We start from the raw sequence: 14,266 nt of genomic DNA on the forward strand, positions 1-14,266 counted from the left end.
TCGGACATACCTGTAGAGTTTGACTAAAGAGATCTGAGAGATTCCACTTGTATTGATGTCCAAGTTGGAATGCTTGAGTGGGGAGTTTTCTGGAATTTCCGTTTTTTTGAGAGAGTTATTACTCTCACTCCTCCATTCTCAGATACTCCAAATGTAATAAAACATGGAATTTTAATAAACGATCACAACTAAATGGGGGATGTAACCCTTGTGCATCAATTTTAAAAAGTTACACGTACATTGACAAAAATGTCTGTGTCAAAAAACTGTCATAAAAACTTGAAGCTTGAGAGCACAAACTTAAAATTTTTGGTGTCATTTTAAAGAAGACCCTTGGCAGATTGTTGCTGAAGTAAAAAATAAATAAGTAAATAAATAAATCCAAAAAAGTATAGGTTTATGGTTATGAAAACCATTTATGAACATTATTTTATATAAAATATATATTTTATTTTAACAGTTTTTTTTAATTGAATTTCTATTAAACCATAACAATTTCTACTACAGCACATGTTGGGCCAAATCTATTCAAACATATAGGCCTACGGCTGTATTATGCAGATGTTCATCAAAATGAAAGATGCCCACCCAACCAACCATTCCAGTTCGTTACTTTGATCTTCACAAGAATGATTGTCATAAAATATATATTTTATGAAACAAGTTGAACTCCAAAACGGCTAGAAAATCAAAGCCATGAATCTAAAGAAGTGGTGTTCCAAATTTAAGCATCTCAAAAAATTAGCTTTCGGTAAGATTTTGTTTGGGATTTTCCCCATTTGGTACCAGCAAAACTCCACTGATGCACACAGTAATTGGATTTGTTATTTGCAGTTGAGTTTTTCTCTCTCAATATTATAAACACACACATCCAGACTCACAGATATTTCATTTTTAACACGCATACTAACCACACTCTGACATCCATACCAACTCAAATATTGTTGCATAATTTATCCAATTGGCTCTATAATATGCTGAAACAGAAAACAGGATATTGCTTTATAGGCCAAACCTGTAAAAATGGCACCATTTGCTAAAAAAATAGTAATGGGGACGTTTTTCAATGTTTCAATAGGGACATTTTTTGTCCAAAAAGCACTGAGAGGGAGTATTTTGTGTATAGTGCAAAATTGAAAATGTAATATTACATTATTACATAGTAAAATTCCAATAAAAATACATACCTGTGCCAAATTTTATACCGTTAGCATTAACGCAGGCGAAGTGATAAAAAAAAAAAAAAACTGAAAAGGACAAAAATGTCCATAGGATGCACAAGGGTTAAGAATGTTTCATCAAAACTGATCTCAGGGTGTGATTCAGAACACTAGGGGATCTCTTTGAAAATATCAGCTCCTGTAAGAAATTCCTTTCATTGCTGTCAATCATGAACTAATGACACACCCTCTATATAAAGGTGAACCTTTGTAAAGTGCATGTCTGTTGAATTTTCACACGTGTTTCAGTAAATTTCACAAATGTTTGGAATTCTATGGTGAGAATGTAATTATTCCAAATTAGATATATCTTTGCATATCATATATGCAAAGTCATTTGAAGCAGCTTTTGAGTCATAATGCATGCGACTATTCAGTAAGTTCCACTATAGAGCTTATTTGGTTATGGACTTTGAGGCCACTATCTGTGTTTGCATGCTTGTGCACACCAGAAATATTCATATAAACGGAACAAGTTGTTAACCAAGACTTTTTTTTTAATTCTTCATTTCAGTGTTCTTTTATATGTCAATCTCTTTGTATTATATCATATAAAGGCCAAATTTTCTTATCGGCGATAACATTAAAAACGAACATAGATACCGATATGGTGGCTGATATAGGCCTATCCCCAAAAACAATCCTACTTCGGATGTCTAAACATACTTTTAAACAATCAGATTCATTTTGCTTGAGAAGTAATCTTGCATAAGAAAATCAATGTCTTTTCAAGGGTAGGAAAAGTAGAAAGAATAATACTGGAAGTAAAAAGTAGCCTATCCACAATCCACATTAAAATGTAGGCTACTTTTTTCTTCAGATTTGAATATATCTTGTTTAAGAATGATTAGATATTTTATTTTAAAACGCGCCCAAAACTTTTCAACACGTTTCTGTATTAGGCTCAACTTCAGTTGAACTTAAATTAGCCTACTTTCTGATTTTTAAATCACGCACTTTTCATTATCTTTAAAAGGGCAAATGGGTAAATAACATATTGAATTAGCCTCAAAAGTCCCAGTGAAGTTTAACATCACGTTCAAAGTCATCTTAACTCCTCAAATGTCCTTGTAACTTGAGACTATATTACACGGGCGTTCGTGGGGCCGTACACAGTAGTTGTGCGCATGCGCATCAATAGTCGAGCGGTTGGGTTAAGTAAGTCACACCACATATCCACGAAAGTAGCTCTCCATGCTGTTCGGTGAACCGGGAGCTCACATCACATCACATCACAGAAGGATATCGCACTCTTGCCACCGGAGTTGGTAAATGAAACGCGCAGGTATGTGTTTTCCGTGTGTATTTACAGGCTGTGTACCACACGGTCCTGCTCGAGAGAAAGGTGCTCCTTTTAAAACGGCATTTTGAGCTTTAGTTTAAATGAACACAATGAATTAACTTGAGCTCTGGTGGTGCGAGCACACTCTTTGTGGTTCATTCGTGATGTTGTAGTGCGCTCAGACCTGCAGATTGTGGCGGGATGTTGAGTGAATTTGGGGTTTGTGTGACCCTCCAACACCGAAACAGACCCTTCTCTCACAGACCAAGAAATGGGTCTCATTTATCACGTTATTCGCTGTTCTCACCGTTTGAGTTTATCGCCATTTACGCGTGTCACGCGCTCACGTGCGCAATGAAGGGTGTGGGGTAAAAAAAAATATATCATTAAATTAAACTGCATCTGTTCAATCGCGGATATATCCTTTTGTTTGATCATTTTGATAGTTATTTGAAGATTACTTTTGCTTTCACTCAGTCATTTAATTAGTCTTAGGCTGGATCAAATCCCGATGAGGTGCATAACGCGCTACCTAGACAAGTTTTTGAGCATCAGAGGCATGTGCTGTTTGATGCCTTCAGATGCTTTCTAGGCAGGCATATCACCAGGTTTTGAGACACCGAATAGCTTGATTTGCATAGTAATTTTCCCAGTTTGTATATTTCTTCTCAACCAATGTCAACAACAAGCAACTCAGACCAAGTGAGTAAGAGAAACACTGATGGTCTGAATTTTAAAATGCACTGCTTGTTTTAAGCTAAATTAGAGCTCTGCTTCCATTCGTGAGAGGAAACCGACACGTTGACTAAACAAATAAGAAGTTCTCCGAAAACTTCACTCTGCTCCACTCATATATTTGGGTCAGAATTCTAACTGAATTTATATAGGGTTAGCCCATTTTAACAGTGGATTCTCATGAGGAGAATCTGATTTAGTTTTCATCAGCTTTTTATTGCAGGGGAAAGTTTCAACATTTCTGATATATTTCATCATGAGCTAATTGGTATCATCAATGTTGCAAGATAATCTCATGAGGTTAATTGTAGGTTGCCAAGTCACCTCAGATTGAATCAAAAAGATCTCTACTCAATTTAGGAGAAGAACTAGCTTGGAGAAGAACAATGGTTGGTAGAGAGCCCCTTTTCCATCAAAGCATTTTGAGAGCCGGTTCGGAGCCGGTGCCTGCACGCGAACCAGTTCTTTGTGTTTCGACAGCCAAAGAACTGGTTCGCGGCCAGGAAAACTGGTTCCAAAGCGGCACCAACTCTTTGCTGGACTAGAACCGTTCTTTTAGCACGTCATGCTTACGTCGGGGGCTGAGGCGGGTTTAGATGTGTTCTAAACATCTTTTCTGGCCATCGCAAAGCCAGGAGAAACTGCAGAAACACGCAAGCGTTTTTATTTATTTATTTATTTATTTTATTTGAAACATAAGCAAGGAAGAAAACAGTCACGATATAGAACAAATAAATGGAAAGAAAAAAGACACAAGACAGGGGTACATAACTTATCAGAAAAGATTACATATCAAACGAAAAGATTAAAAGACTTACATATTTCACTTGTTTTTAAAGTTTTCTTGGTACACGAGTTAGAGATAATCCCAAAGCAATGTACTTGCAAGCGTTTCTAGCGACGTACACGGTGACGTAACGACGTCGTTCCCTGGGCGCTCTGGTCAGTGGAAAAACAAACAGTCAGGTCACACTGTTATAAGGGCACAAATGGTGCCACTCTGAACTCTGTGGTACTATCAGAAACCTGATTTGACTTTGTCTCTGGAAATGGAAGTCGGCAAAAGATGCACTCACAATCATTACTTTAAGTGTAAATTGCTGGTTACATTTTTAACAAATGCATCGAATACATCAAAAACGGGGGAGAGGCTCCACAAGTTCCCCAAGGACAAACGACTGATTCATGCCTGTAATTGTTAGCATACCCGAGGTAGATCTTGGGTATGTAAGCCTGACCCTACTCGAGCACTCGGCCCGACACGTTAATTGTGAGCCCGATTTAAACACGACTATTTTTTTTATGAGTCATTATTATAACTGACGTTCTCAACTACTTTCTATGTTACTTCCCCCCCCCCCCGTAGCATTTATGTTTTGTCCCGCTCCCTCCCACAAAAATACTTTTTTTCTGTGCCTCCAAATACTTTCACGTCAGCCTACGTGTCCCCACCATATCGCATCAGCATAAAGGCTCCTAATAAATGATTTATTAAAGCATTAACACACAAACCACACTGTTATAACAAAAACAAGCAGGCTAACTTACGGTCATGCATGGTGTGCCATGAATGCGCGCAAAGTGCGCTCCCTTAATAATTCATAAAAAGCTGACATCAGTTCTTTGCGATCTCACACATCTGTTAATGAATCTTTTATAATCTACACTTTCTTTGTTATAATTTGAGGATTTGCCAGCATACAGAATTCATCACTGAACAAAAAGTCAGTTTTGAGCGGTGAGGGAAGTCTAAATGCTTCTGATTGGCCATTGCGTTCCTAGAAATCAACCCATATGTGTGTGATTGGCTACATCGCTTCCTAGAAATCAACCCGTATGTGTGTGATTGGCTACATCGCTGCAAACATGTTATAAATAGAAACTCTGGCCTGTAAATCATTTCTATTTTTTTTTAGTTGTTCTTGTTGCTTTTCTGCTACAGATGAATAAAAAATTATTAGTTTATATGTTTTATCGTAGATGTTTTTCTAGTTTACAGGAGTACAGCAAATCGTTTTATTCTGTGCGAGTAACCGTTATCTAGTGAGTAATTATCGCCCGCGCTCCTATTGGACGTCATTACCCAGTTACTGTAAGAAAAACATGCTACCTTTGAAGAAACTCCAATAAATGTTATTTTAATGCATTTTAAGACAGATGTATGTGTATATATATATTTATATATATATATATATAGACACACACACACACACACACATGTATATTGAGCACTTTAATTTACACATTAATTGGTTGTGGTGGTTAACCTGCAATATACCCTTTAAAAGAGCTACCTGAAATTATTTCTGTAGTAATGAACTCCAGAAGGCTTCTGATGCAATTTCATTTCCAACTTTGACCCACGTTGAGAGTGTAAAGATAACCTCCCTTCAATAAAACTGCGTATGTAATGTTTAAGTCCATTTGAATGGGCTGTTATGTGGTGTTTGAGATCTAGTTGGCTGACTTAAAGTTCAGCAGTCACGTCTGATTTGTAATTGATCAAAGGTTCACACAAGGGCAAATGTTGAGGATGTGGGAGGAAAAACAGGTTTAGCAATTCAAAAGTCACAAGATCAATCAAGAGCACATAATTGAATGATTTGTGTTGGATGCCAGACTGTCACCATCAAGCACACACTGATGGATATTGTATTTCATTACAGGTATTGTTTAGTGCTAAGTTTATTATTTCTTTTCATGTGTAGTCTGTTGCTAAGAAGACAAGCCACACACTTATTATAGTGTCAGTCTGGGGTAGCTTGGCAGGTCAACGTGTGTAGGCTCACAGTGGTGGTTTGTGGTTATGTGCCTTGTATGAGGTGGCAATTGAATGACAGAAGGGACGTTCTATTTTTGGCTAGTTATGAATGCCACAAACTCACTGTTGCATGTCAGAAATTTTGACTGCGTCATCTCTTTAAAGTGGATACTCAAATTCATAGTCAATGCTGTGACATTCATGACTCGGCTCACTTTACTCAACTCAACTTGCTTTTCCACTGTAGTTTAGTACCGCTTCAAAGTGGGTGGGATTATATAGACTGATCATTAAAGTTGCGTCGCCCTCCCCAAAAGTGAGCCGTACCGAGCTTTACCATGCAATCAGTCAACACAGGAGTGTTTTAGTAACTTAAAGGCTGTGGTTTGATGAAAGATGAGCTTTAAGACATACGTTCTCATCATCTTATCTATTGAGTGTGTCAAGTTTGAATTTCAAAAGGGAATTTGAATAAGAATGGAGTACAAGCCAAGGGGGAGGTGTGCCTGTTTAGGGCCAGTCCATCTGGGTGTCCCACTGTTCTCTAGGTGGTAAATGTTACTTCTATCGATATGCGCACTCTTAAATGCTTGTAAAAACCCTTAAAGCAGTGGTTCTGAACCTTTTCTTTAACTTCAAGGGCCGCTTTGTCCAAAATATATTCGAAGGCGCTATAACTTTTAGAATATATTTATTCATAATTTCTACTCATTAAATATTTTAGAGCTTGGCATATCATTATAAAAATAGATTATGAAAAAAGATTTTATTAATGGAATTGAATTGTACATGTCTACAAATCACACTTTTAAACTGAGGCTTCCTCATAAATCCTGGTTTTAGACCATATAGGCCATTTGGACCATTAGGTTCTTCAAAGATTTTATTTTTTTTTTTTACATGGGGTTGAATTCAAATAAATATCTTGTCTGGATGCACATTGATAATCGACCACCATATCTTATCAAACGATTCATGTTTATTTTAGAAAAGAAAAGATAAGAAAATTTGGCTGATGTATTAAAGCCGATAAATTATTTCCTTTAGCTGAGACATTTCAGATGTGCACTGTTCGCCATGATGGTTTTGAATTGCTTGAGATATTGGATGGAATGAATTTCGTTCTGTTCCTCAGGCTCACACAAAGTTATTGTATGACTCAAGAACTTGTATAGCAAATATAGCATGTTTTGGATGTACTACTATTATGGTACTTTTAGAGCTTTTTTGCCTTGAAGCTTAAAAAGATTCAGTCCCCATTTATTGCCCTTGTCAATAATAATTTTCATATTTGTGATGAATTATTGCTTTAAAGCACACTAAACCTTTACATGTGAAGAGAGGCTGCGATAGAGTTAGTCAAATGCTTCCTCTCCAGAGCCCTGTGGAGACAGACGTTGGGTATATCAGTCAGAAACCAATGAATAAATTGTGTTTAGTTTTTAAACCCACCTCTCAGGTCTCAAGACTTTGAAGGGGCAAGTGATTTTAATGTGTTTGTAAGTGCCTGTGAACTTGTTTTAATGGCTATCCCTTATGTGTGTGCTACTTATTTCACCCGTTAATAATTAATCAAGATCATAAGAATTTCTATAAATGAATGATTGTGGGCCCACTTAGATTTCCATCAGGCGTTATACTGAGCTGTCTGTTTTCAGAAGCTTGTGTACTTTGGCAAAGTGTGTGGATGAACAAAGCATGTCATTCAGTACCATCCTTTTTGCTCTACTGAGAGTGAAAGAAAAGGGATTGTGAAAGATGCCATCAGTCTGATAGCCTTTACAAGGCATTTAGCTTCAATGAACTGTAACAGTTTCCAAATTTGGTTTCTGATTAGAGGCGACACTACATACATTATGATGCAGATTTCACGAGTGCTTCACTTGACGCATAGGTGTTGGGTGATTTCAGATTTCTTAAGAAGAGGAAATGGTTTAAGGATTTCTCCAGGGTTTTTGCAAAAATATACAAAAAATGGCCATGTTTTTTTTTTTTTTTTTTTTTTTTTTTTTTACTTGTGTTGTGTCGTTGCATATCATTCCATATGGCTTCCTTTTCTAATGTGGTTGGATGTGGAGTAAAGCTTTCAGAATTCAAAGTACCATAAAAGTATGGACCTAACATAATTCTTCTGAAGCCATACAATAAAAGATCCGTTCATGAATCCGTTCTCTCATGAGCCCACCAAAGAGAATATTTTCATTGAATATAGACTATCAGAACATTCGGAAGACTTGAAATATTGTTATACTTTCATAATGTCATTTAAAAAAAATTCCTAACCTTTAAAACTCCTTTGTAATTTCTTTTGTTTTGTTCCAAGTTATACACGTTTGAAATCACATGAGAGTGAGTGTAGATTAGTCGCACTGGTTTAGTTCAAAACAACTGAGTATGTCCTTCTCTATTCACAAAGAAGTTTTGACAAAGTCTTTACCTAAAAGATTGTATACCAAGGCATATTCATTTTATCACATTTTCCTCCCTGACTTTTTGAACATTAATGACTCAACATTAACAAGAAGTTTCAGGAAACGATCACTTCCTCCTTTTGAGATGCAGCCAGATGTCATGCGTCAGTTGTCTTTGAAATGAGATAATTCGCTTTAAGTTTATACCGCTATAAACTGATAACAACCCTTGATTCACACCTTGGCAATAAAATCACCATTGGCTTGGAAAACATTTTTGGTTACTCACCAGACTGATATACTATACTATACTATACTAAATACGCACACGATCACTTCCTCCTTTTGAGATGCAGCCAGATGTCATGTGTCAGTTGTCTTTGATGAAATGAGATAATTCGCTTCAAGTTTACACCGCTATAAACTGATAACAACCCTTGATGTACACCTTGGCAATAAATTCACCTTTGGCTTGGAAAACATTTTTGGTTACTCACCAGACTGATATACTATACTATACCACACACACACACACACAAACACACACACACACACACACACAAATAAAATGGCACAGGTTTTTAAATATCTAAACGTACACTCTTAACATCAATCACGCATTATATTATGAGAATCAAGCACTATTAATGATAAAACTTTAGTAATTAGTAAAATTCAACTAAATAAACTACACCACAGTCCCATAATTTCACCATCACGATCATTAAGCTTCCGACAACTCTTTGTTGGCGAGTGGCTAATAGAAATTCTTTAGTTGCCCATTGAAGATTCAGTTGCATATGTGAGTGATTTACTCGCTTTGTAGAGGGTTGTGATAAGCTCATACACTAGTGTATACTACCTGTTTTGTTTTTAAATAGTGCATGTTTAAAAGTGGAGTCCTAGTTTACATCTTAAAAATAAATATGTTTTTGTGTTCTGTCTTAACTCTGGGCAGTCAAATCATGAGTCATATGAGCCATAGACATTGCAACATCTCATATTCATCCATCACACTCAATATAAAATGTAAGATAGAGCACATTGCATCGTGGGATATGGTATTCCCCCACATGTATACAGATATGTTAACTCGGTAAGGAAAATGTGTATAATGTGTATACAGCAATAGTAAGAAAAGTATATTCTTCTAAATTAAACCTAGCTGAGGGCGCTCATTATAACGGCAGCTGTAAACTGGTTGACCAGACTACAGTAGAGCTCTAGTCTAGACAGCTGTAATTGGCCATATCTAAAGGCTCTTAGTCTCAAAGTGGGTGACTATATATTTCTTTTGTTTATCTACCATGATCTTTCTTATTACACTGTCATTGGCCTTTCTGCATTAATGTTCTGTCTTTTAAACATTTCACAGGAAGATGCATTTAATGTTTACAGATGTTTTGATGATGGAGGTTGAATTGAAGCTTTATTTAAATTCAGTAAGGCAATCTTTTTCAAATTCTTGGGATTTTATTATTCTTTTGAGCATCTCAGAAATGCATACTCGTGTCTAGCATATATAAAGTTTTAGGTTTTATGATGGGTTTATTTGTAGTGAACTGTTTTGTTCAGTACCAGAGAGGACTGATGTCCACAGGAAGATCCAGTTTTACAAACTTGTGCTAAGAACCGTATGGCGTTTGGATCGTGTACTAAATGTCACCTGCGTAACAAATGAAGATTATGTATCAGGGACAGTGTGGGAGTAGGGCTGCATGATTTTGAAGAAAAATGTGCTTGTCCCGGACAAGCGTTAATGTTGACCCCTGCAGATATTGGCATGTAATTAATTAAAGGGGTGGTTTACTGCATTTTTTTCTTTGCATGATTGTGTATGGGGTGCACCAAAAAAAAAAAAGCACAAAACCGTTATCGCTAAACGTATAACTAGTCAATATCCTGCACAGCTCCCAGTAGAGAAACATTACGCCATAACCTCTTCGGTTGAGAGTCTGACTGAGATCCACTGTGGAGGGCAGTTCATGACATCCACAGACTCTCAGGAGACCACTGAACCAGCAGCCTGTCCAACACTGCAGTCTCAGGAGGAAAGAGACTCTTCATGGCTTAATTGGGACATACTGAAGCATTCTGGGAGATTTACAGGCTATTTAAAATTAGACATGGTCATGGTCCAAGCAGTTTTTAAACTGAAATGATTTCCATATAAATAAGGATACATTGTGTAGATGCTTAATCGCGTTGTGCTGATTTTAAAGAGCTCCTATCATAGAATTTGAAATGTTCCTATTTTAGTTTTGGGAGTTCCCAAAAAAAGTTTAACGTGCATGCAAGGATAAACAGTTTATTTGTCTTATAATATGCATTTATTTTTAACTGATTTGCTCAACGACTCCCAAATGATTCGTTCGACGATTCATTTTCCCAAACACCTCCTTTGAGTGACTCGAATCTGCGGCGATTGTTCAAATGACCCAGTCAGTTGTTATTGGTAAACCGTAGGCAGAGACTGTCGGCAACGGAACGCCCATAACCAGGATTATAGCTTGTCAAGTGTTGAAAATTGTATATAGTGTTTGAACAAACGTGTCAGAAAAAGTACACTTTCCACACGGTCCCTTACTCGCGTCTCCGTCAAGAGAGAGCTTTCCCGGCGATATTCACATTGCGGCGGCTTTTGAGGGACAGTGCTTATTATATAGAGCGAAGTCATATTTGGCTAAGTCGTTTAGGAGGTAATTGCCTTTTTTCAATGAATGTGGGGTGCATATCAAAAACAAAACTAACTTTACCCCGCTTAGAAGCTGCGCGGAGAGTACACAACACAATATAACTATTGTGCATGCTACAGAAAACGTAACAGCAAACATTATTAATATTACTTACAGATTGTGATTCGGAGGAGGACGAACCTGATCCATATACACTGGATACTGAGCCCTCCTTCGGGAACAACCGGCTTGCGAATGATTCGTCATTATAATTGGTTCGGGCTATACTGTTGTGGTATCATTGCAAATATGAACTCTGACCACTGATTCTTCACATGCTCGTCCCTGGACTGTCTTTGCATTGTAGAACACAGCGTCTTCTCGACATGATGCGATTCAGCTGAAGTATTTGAATGTGTTCTAGACGTCACATCAAGTCTGCGGGCGCAGTTGTTGGGAGCGGTCAATGACCTCTCTACGTCACTACGAAACAGCTAATGACTCGTTTCAAAAACAATTCATTTCATAGACTCAGAGTCGACTCTCACTTTTGAAAGACAATAACTTTATATACGGTGCACTTTCAGATATAAATCTTTGCAGGATGTTTTCATTCCCTTAGAGCTATATTCCACACTACATGAACAGTCATTTTCAAAAATCCATGATACAGTAGGTGCTCTTTAAATTCATTTCTGACCCCTGAATATTACAACATGGTTTTGTAGTAACCAGAAGTATTAATCTTTGCTTATTTGTTTTTGCAGGGTTGTCGCACTTTATTAATGATTTAAAAACTAACTTTGTGGCAGATATGCTACACTGCCCTTACGAGGGCATATGCGAAGTCAGCGGAAAACAAAAATGCTTTGAGTTATCTTGAGGTCGCAACACACACACACGCACCTTGGTTTTTCCTGCACCAGTTTTAAGTAAGATTAAATGCATACATATTTCGAGAGGATTAAAAGAACAGCGGGTAGGAATGCACAAGTCTTATAGCTCCAGTTGATCTGGTATTCTGCTGGGGTTTTGGCCCCTCTCAGGTCTCAATGGAGTGTGTTAGGAAACAGATCAGCTTTTTAAAGTGCTCAAGCCTACGGATATTTCCAGACCCAGGAGTTTTGTCGACATGTGATTCTCTTCATTAGCCCGTGGCGTGCATGTGTGTGGTACAGTGAAAAAATACAAATCAGCAAGTTGTGAAGGTGATTGACAGATTTGCAGGATTAAGAGGAGAGGTTACTGCATCACTTCATTGGCAAACCAAACAGAGGTTAGACTGTAGTCAAACATCACAAGGAAGTTGGAGAACGTGGGATCACAATGCTCAAGTCTCCATTCTCAGTTTGTTTCCAGAACAATCCAGCTACTGTGTCTATGAGCTTGTCTGACAACAGATGTTTGTACATTTGATGGCATTAATGCAAGATGAAATCACACACTGGACTGAAACAGTCACATCCAAGTTGACATGCAATCGAAATTGACCCTTTTTACTTTTTGCAAATTATGCCAAAGAAAATATTTGAGTCTTTTAATATTTAATCTCAACTTGTTCCTCTCAAAATATTTTTCTTGCTGATGTCACTTTTTTTTTAAGCAGCACTTGGGCAGGATACTAGGCTGTGTGAACCAAATTTTGTTGTTCGTTAAAGGTGGGCTATATAGGTCTTAGCTGTGTCTAGTGGCAGAATGACAAGAGCCGTTTCCCACTAGCACAATATGTAAAAATGGAAAAGTGTCTTAATTTTGGTATCTCTTATATTTTTATTGGCTTAATGTGCGGTAACAGTTATTCTCACGTCGACCCTCTTGAGTGTTTGGTACATCATCGTTTGTTAGCTATCTGTAAAAACTCTCACTGCAATATTTATGCCAAAAATCCCTCCTCTGCATTTGATTTCACCAACAATTGCCCAAAACTGCTAAATCTCTCTTTCATCCTTTGAATGGCAGGAGTGTACTGTACACTCATGCTTTTAGCCTTTTCAGACATGCAACAGCAGCCCTTGACAATTCCCATGATTCTGCAAATACCATATGACCATATTTATAAACCAGTTTGTACATAAAATGAAACTACATTGTCATGATTCCTCCGAGATAAAATAACCTAGCCAACAAACTGGGTTGGAGGTCGCAGATTCTACCTGACCTAAAGCCATAGCATTCATCTAAAAAGTTAATGACCAGAGGCACATTTAAGGCACAAATTGCACAATATGTAAACATTTTTTATTTAAAATATAAAAAAAAGCACTTGAACAATGTTAATTATTTGATTTGTCTACTTTCATTATCCCAAACAGGGGCGGACTGGGACCAAAAAGTGGCCCTAAACTTTCTTACCCACAGCAGCCCACATCTGACATCATAACACATTGGCCCATCAATGATTAATATTAATTCATATAAATATCTATCCATCTCTGTAAATTAAGCCTGGAACACACCAAGCCGACGGTCGGCCGTTGGCCAGTTTTTGTGCATCGGCCGACTTTTCTCAGTATGTTCCACACCATCGGCTGAAATTGATTCTCGTCGGCTTTTTTTGGCCGATTCGACATGTCAGTGAAAGAGGGAACTCTGATTGGCTGATTAGCTTAGTGAACGAGTTTGTGCACTGCATAATAATATTAGCAAAACAGCAAGCAAATAAGTCGAAACAGCACAGATAGGGCTGTTCTAAATAATGTTATCTTACTTGAGTTTACCTTCACGAATATTTCAATATTAACATGTGGAATAAAGAAAGTGTTTAGCAGGATTGATATTCAAACCGTAAGCACAAACTGCTTTGTTTACAGTGTGTATCTGCGCCCTGTAGCGTCAGTTTCTCTTTTTGAATGACGAATATAGACGAATATATCTGCAGAAGTAGACAGTTGTCTCATTTACACGCAGGCGCAGAACATGCTGACAGTTGGCTGTAGTTCTCTCGGTGTGTACAAGTGCAGCTTTTGTTCCCGCGGCACAGGCAACAACACAAGTTTTCATCTGCGCTAGTTCATTGGCGTTGGCTTGGTGTGTTTCCAGGACATGAAAAATGGCGTTTCAAGATATGCAATGGAGTAGACCAAACTAATTAACGGGGATATGCTCACATGCACACACACAAAAAAACACACGCCTTGTCGTCCGCGCCTGTACGATCGATTTCCTCATCCATTTGCGTAGAA

At 37.6% G+C, this 14,266-nt stretch overlaps 1 protein-coding gene across 1 annotated transcript in view; it reads left to right on the top strand.

Moving 5' to 3' along the window:
• Positions 1–2,363: 2,363 nt before the first annotated feature.
• The window catches only part of slc16a1b (solute carrier family 16 member 1b), a 31,203-nt gene continuing 19,300 nt past the window's right edge, over positions 2,364–14,266 (top strand). Inside the window, exon 1 of the mRNA XM_039678861.2 lies at positions 2,364–2,505. The gene's annotated coding sequence lies outside the window, so the exon portion shown is untranslated. The remainder of the gene's footprint in view (positions 2,506–14,266) is intronic.

Source organism: Pimephales promelas, chromosome 14, assembly GCF_988280905.1.
Source record: "Pimephales promelas chromosome 14, fPimPro1.hap1.1, whole genome shotgun sequence".
In the NCBI taxonomy this organism is placed as follows: Eukaryota; Metazoa; Chordata; class Actinopteri; order Cypriniformes; family Leuciscidae; genus Pimephales; species Pimephales promelas.